Source organism: Zingiber officinale, chromosome 6A, assembly GCF_018446385.1.
Source record: "Zingiber officinale cultivar Zhangliang chromosome 6A, Zo_v1.1, whole genome shotgun sequence".
Lineage (NCBI taxonomy): Eukaryota > Viridiplantae > Streptophyta > Magnoliopsida > Zingiberales > Zingiberaceae > Zingiber > Zingiber officinale.
Window position 1 is genome coordinate 82,029,835 of NC_055997.1, and position 6,418 is coordinate 82,036,252.

The window sequence follows — 6,418 nt, forward strand, 5'->3', positions numbered from 1 at the left end:
CCCTCGTCTCCTCCCAAACATACTCAAAGGGTGCAACCTCTTTAACTAGCACTATTCTAATCACATTATCACATTCAAGTCTGGTCTTAGATATGACGTGTTGGACTTGACTTGGTTGTGACTCATGCTGACTTGAGTTGAGCTTTATCTTGAGTCGGCTAACTTGATATAAGTTAGGCCAAAAGTTAGCTGATAATCACCTCGAGTGCATTATGTTGGTGCAACGGAGCTGGCAAAAGGAGGATGAATTTCCTCTAAGAAGAAAACAAAATCCTTTCCCGTTCTTTTGACTTATATTAATAGCACAATTTAATTAAGCAACAGTAGACAAAATCACAACTTAAAAGGAAAATAAGTAAGAAACTACAATTTTTACTTGGTTAAAACCTAAGTGGTTGTTAATTTAAGGCGGTTGCAAAGATCTACTAAAAATATCTCTTTTGATGAAGGTGAAGAAGTCTCTTACACTCTTTAAAAGCTCAAAAAGTTGTTAGGAAGTTAATACAGAAGTTATCTAATTTCTATCTCTAGGGGTTTTTTTATAGCCCATGGAAAATCTTATCTGAAACTGGAAGGGACCTCCAATAAGGTGGAAGGCGTCTCCAGCGAGGCAAGCGAAGCTAATGTTTTATCTTCGCTAACGATCTCTTTTTGTCTAGTCTAAAGCACCTTCAAGTAGTTGAAGGCGCATTCCATAAAGGCTCGAATGCACCTTTAAAGATTAAAGGCGCCTTCCTCCTGAAAGGCGCGAGGGAGCCTTCAATACCATTAAAGGCACATTCAGTAGCTGCTACCAAGCTTCAAACTTCTCCTCTAGCTCTTCCACTGCTCCACTCTCTTGGGTAATTTCGACCATCTGGAATAGGGCTCACCCGAACTCATTTTCCAACCTTCTCCTCGAATAAGCTTCCTCCATGGCTTCTCGTCCCTCGAACGTCCCGCACGTCCTTCTCGTCCACCAGTGTACTCTTATACAGCACCACGTCCCTCAGATGCACCGAGCTCATCAGCTCTCTCTCGTATCATCCTTCTCGTTAGCTGCGTCTTTCGCTCGACTTCTTGTGTTCCTAAGCTCCTACACGCTTAGACACAAGGATCAAATATAACATGACCTAACTGAACTTGGTTGATCACATCAAAACTATCCTAGGGTTCTAACACATTACCCAAGTCTTAGACCTGATTGTCTTGAGTTGAACTCAAAAGAGCTGGTTCGACTTAACTAGAACTAGTCATAATCTAGGCTAACTTGACCCAAGCTCCGCTTGAGTTAGATTAATCGGAGGTCCATGTTAATCGAGTCTGGACCTGCTAGGTCCGGGTGTCTTCACTATTGGGGTTATGCCCGATATGGTGCGTGCAAAATCATGTTTTAAAAACATGCGCAGCGGAAATAAAAATATTGATGCGATGATGAGGGGCCCACCTCGCAGAGGGTCACGACCACGGTGTAGGTCAAAGTCAAGGTAGACCAACGCCCTATATCCTCGGTCGTTCGGGCAGCCCACTTGCTCGACTCAGATAAAGAAGACCCGATCGAACATCAGTACAGCTTGGTAACACACCGAGCATCCGACGCTCTGAAAAGCAAGTATCAAGTATCCGCAAAGGCGTGCCAAGCGGTAACCTCGTTCGGCCTTACATCAATCCTCGAAATCGGCAGAGTGAAGTGATGTGATACGGACTACATTTAGACACATCAATATTATGGCCGAGCAACTTCCCGACTCGGCCAAGAAGCAGATCTGTCAACCAAGCACTGATCTCGTTCAACACATCAGCAGACTAAGGGATAGTGGAATGTCGGCCGAGCATCTATCCTACTCCGCCCAGGGGCAGACAATGTTCGGACAAGATGAAGGTCGACCGAGTGGCTCTTCCACTCAACCCAATAACGGACAAAGGTGTATCTGTCAGTATCCTTTTAGGAGTCAGTGCTGTCGATAGACGGCATGGTCAGCGGCATGGTCAGGCAGAGGATCGTACGACGGAAGCTTCTACTGTTATGTCAGAATATGCTCGACTCGTTAAAGTATTGTGTTAGAGATACTTTCTTGACACGTCTTTTCATGGAAGTCATGGAGAAGCGCGCACGCCTTGGGAAGCATGCGCGCACGCTATAGGAGCCCTATATAAAGAGGGTCCAAGCTTCAGCAGAGGTATTCAATAATCCATTATTGCTGGTACTGTTTGTCACTTTGCTTTGCTTCCACACATTGTCGTTGACTGACTTGAGCGACAGAGGGTCAATGTCGGGGACCCCTTCCTTGGCTCGACACTGACGTAGTTGTGGTTGCAGGGCTGCGCGGAGTCAACACACAGTCATCCGGAGCGTCACGTCCCCAGCTTCCGTTGCCTCGACTATCGGACAGGATCATATTTGGCGACATCTGTGTGAACGTCACTTGAATCTGAGCCAAGAGGATGGAAGACGCTGGACGACTTCACACAGTAACGCTCACCCAAGAAGAGCTCAACCTGCTCGTGCAAGCCCGAGCACAGAAAATAGTCGAGCAACAACAACAGAAGGTGATAGCCGATCGGCAAGCGCAACAAGCAACGTCCGCAGCAGGAGGTCGAGCAGCACAAGAGGACCGCTCGGAACAATTCTCTATCTAGGGGCAGAATAGATAGGCAATCGACACGCATGGAGAGGCGCCACCCGCGCCCATACCTTTTCATCAGGCACTGTTCCAAACACCCTTAGAGATATCCCAATTCAACCAAGAGCGGGGATCTTCTTCGGACGAAGTGCCTGTTCGGGATGCACGGAAGGGCAAGGAGCCTCAAGGCAACGCATCTCCCAAGCGGATCAACCGCCAGTTCTCCGAAGACATATTACGAGATCCTCTCCCTAAGCACTACACCCCACCAGTGATCGGGTCCTACAACGGGTCGACTAATTCAGATGATCATCTGGATATGTTCGATAATGAAGCCACACTCCCACCAGTACACGGATGGAGCGAAATACCGAGTCTTCCTCACCACATTTTCCGGCTCGGCATTGTTGGAACTCTAAGGTTGTTTTGGTGTGATCAATAAATTAAGTTAGGTCCTATCATGTTTTTAACCTTGTATCTAAATGTGCAGGAGCTTAGGAGTACAGGGAGTCGAGCAAAAGATGCAGCTAGCGAGAAGGATGGCACGGGAGGGAGTCGACGGACTCAGTGCGTCTGAGGTACGGGGTGCTGCAGAAGAGTACGTGGGCGGATGAGAAGGAGGCGCGTGACGTTTCTGAGGGACGAGAAGCCGGAGTGGAAGGTTACTCGAGAAGGCAGAAATTGGGTTGGGATGAGCCTTATTTTAGTTGGTCGAAATCACCCAAGCGAGCGGAGCCAGAGCGGAAGACCCAGACTGAGGCGAGCAACACCGGTGTAGAGGGACCGGACCAAAAGTCAACCATGTTGACTTTAGTGGTCCGGGCGCCCGGAGCCATTCTGAGCGCCCCAGAGTTGAGCTTTGACCAGGATCGTGTCAAACGTGATCCGTTGCAAAGGGGATAAAAGTTTATCCCCTCCTAGGCGCCTAGAACCCTTCCAAGCGCCCTGACCAAGGCTATAAATACAGCCTTGGTCCAGAAGCTCCAGATCAACTCAAGAATTCTGTATTCCAACACTTGTGCACTTCCTTGTTAGTTTAGCTTCTGTTTTTTGCGATGTCACTGCTGTAAGAGGCTTCTCCGCCTGAAAGAGATACTAGTGCGATATTTTCCTTGAATTAACAACCTCCCCGGTTGTAAACAGGTAAACATCTTGTGCCTCTTCTTTTCTGTTTTAATTTATTACTTTTATAATTTATGCAAGTGTTCTGTTGAAAGTTCGAGAAAGGTTGTTTCTATTTTTACAGAGCTATTCAACCCCCCTTCTAGCCGGCCGTCGCGATCCAACAGGCGTAACGCTGGTTCAGAAGGCTTCCAAACGGCTCAATATGTAGCTTCAAGGACTTCCGAACGGCTTTCCTGCACCACTTTGCCAGCAGTCGGCGCTACCAAAAAACAAGTGCCCGCCTTTTTCCCTAAAACAAGAACCCAAGGAGACGCTCAGAGCCTACATTCAATGTTTCAATCAGATAGCCATGGATATCCCTTCGGTCTCATCTGAAACCATGATGGATGCCTTCACACAGGGGCTCGTCGAAGGAGATTTCTTCAGATCGCTCATCAGGAAGTCGCCCCGGGACTATGACCACATGCTCAAGAAAGCTAACGAGTACATCAATGTGGAGGAAGCCAAGGCGGCCAGAAGAAAGGAGGTGTCGACCGAGCCCTCTGTCCTGACTGAGTGTCGACCATCAGGCAACCACTAGTTGCCTAGGGGGCCAAGGGCTGAAGGAGCGCAACCGCATTCGAAAACTAGAGTGCACGTCATCTAGCATGTGGCATCAGGACGACCGAAGACGTCAAAGGAAAGGTATTGACACATATGTTCTACTCTTTCTATCAGTCGACATCGCACAATATGCGTGACTACTGCGGCCTAATGTCGACCGGCTCTCAGGGGTACTGCTGCCAAACCCCCTCTCCCGATTGACGGCATAGACACTAGTCTACCAGTCATCAAGAAGACGCAAGAAGGACGCTGGAACGGTACCAACATCAACAATAAAGGGAAAGTGTCAATCCTTCCCAAGGCTCGAACGATCAGAATCAACTCTCCGCTCGGGAAGAAGAAAACAGAAGCAATACTGCCCAAGGAGAAATAAGCATCATAGCCAGCGAACCGACTAGCGGCGACTCCAATTGAGCCCGGAAGTCGTACGCACGACGACTGGAGATCCATGCAGTAGGATACAGGCGAGAAAGGATGAGCGGGCTCGAGATCAGTTTCGGACCCCGAGACTTAGAGGGAGTCGAGATCCCTCACGACGACACCTTGATCATCCGAGCAGTGTATACCATTCACCGTATCTTGGTTGACACAGGAAGCTCGATGAACATAATTTTCAAGAAGGGGTTCGATCAACTGCAGATCGACCGGGACGAGCTGCTACCTATGACGACCCCACTTACGGATTCACTGACAATGAAGTTTTACCGATCGGCTAAATAAGATTGGCTATTTCACTCGGAGAGGAGCCACTCAGGAAGACTAGGACCACGAACTTCATCGTGGTGGATGCCCCCTCAGCTTATAATGTCATCTTAGGATGACCAACCCTCAATGAGTTCAGGGTAGTAGTCTCTACTTACTGCCAGAAAATTAAGTTTCCGATAGATGACCGAGTTGGAGAAGTCAAGGGCGACCAACTTATCGCTCGGCGTTGCTATGTCGAGATGGTCAAGACTGAGGCCAAAGCCGCTCGGAAGAATCCGTGACTCGAGGTAAACACTATTACTGAAAAACCTCCTACCCTCGTGTACGAAGAGAAAAAGGAAGTCCAGGTCCATCCTTGCCGAGCGGAGGCCACTACTTTCGTGGTCGCCGACTTAGAGACCGAGCAGAAGACAGAATTGGTCGCTTGTCTCTAACGAAATCATGACGTGTTTGCATGGTCAACACATGAGCTGCCCCGCATCTCCCCGAGCATAGCTCAGCATGAGCTACATGTTCGACTGGACGCTCGTCCGGTAAAGTAACGCAAAAGGGATTTCAGCGTCGAGCAGAACTTGATCATCCGGGCGGAGGTAGAAAAACTGTTGTATGCCGGACATGTGAGGAAAGTTTAGTTCCCAAACTGGCTCACCAACGTCGTCCTCATATCCAAACCGGACAATAAATGACAAGTCTGCATCGACTTCCGTGACTTGAACAAGGCATGCCCGAAGGACTTCTACCCACTACCTCAGATCAACTAGATGGTGGACTCCACTGCGGGATGCGAGCTGATCTGCATGCTAGATGCCTACCAGGGGCTATCATCAAGTGCCGCTCGCCCGCAAAGATCAAGAAAAGGTCAGCTTCATTACGCCCGATGGTACGTACTGCTACAGCGTCATGTCGTTCGGACTCAAGAATGTCGGAGCCTCTTATCAAAGATTGATGAACATAGTATTCCGACAGCAGATCGGGCGTAACATGGAGGTATATGTAAATGATATTCTGATAAAATCCCTCTGAGTTGCTGACTTATGTGCAGACATTGAGGAGACCTGCCGGACACTCAAGACTTATAGGATAAAGCTGAACCCAAGCAAGTGTCTGTTCGACGCAAAGAGTGGGTGCTTCCTCGGCTATATCGTAATCGAGCGGGGCATCGAGGCAAACCCGATCAAGGTGAAAGAGTTGCAAGACATACCCCCGCTCCGCAACTTGAAGGAAGCTCAGTGATTGACCGGTCAGATCATGGCGCTATCTAGATCCATCTCCAAGTCATCCGATCGAAGCTTGCTATTCTTCAAAATATTGCATCGGACGATAAAATTCCAATGGGGCGAGGAGTGCGACAAGGCATTCGAAGAGCTTAAGGAATACCTTAA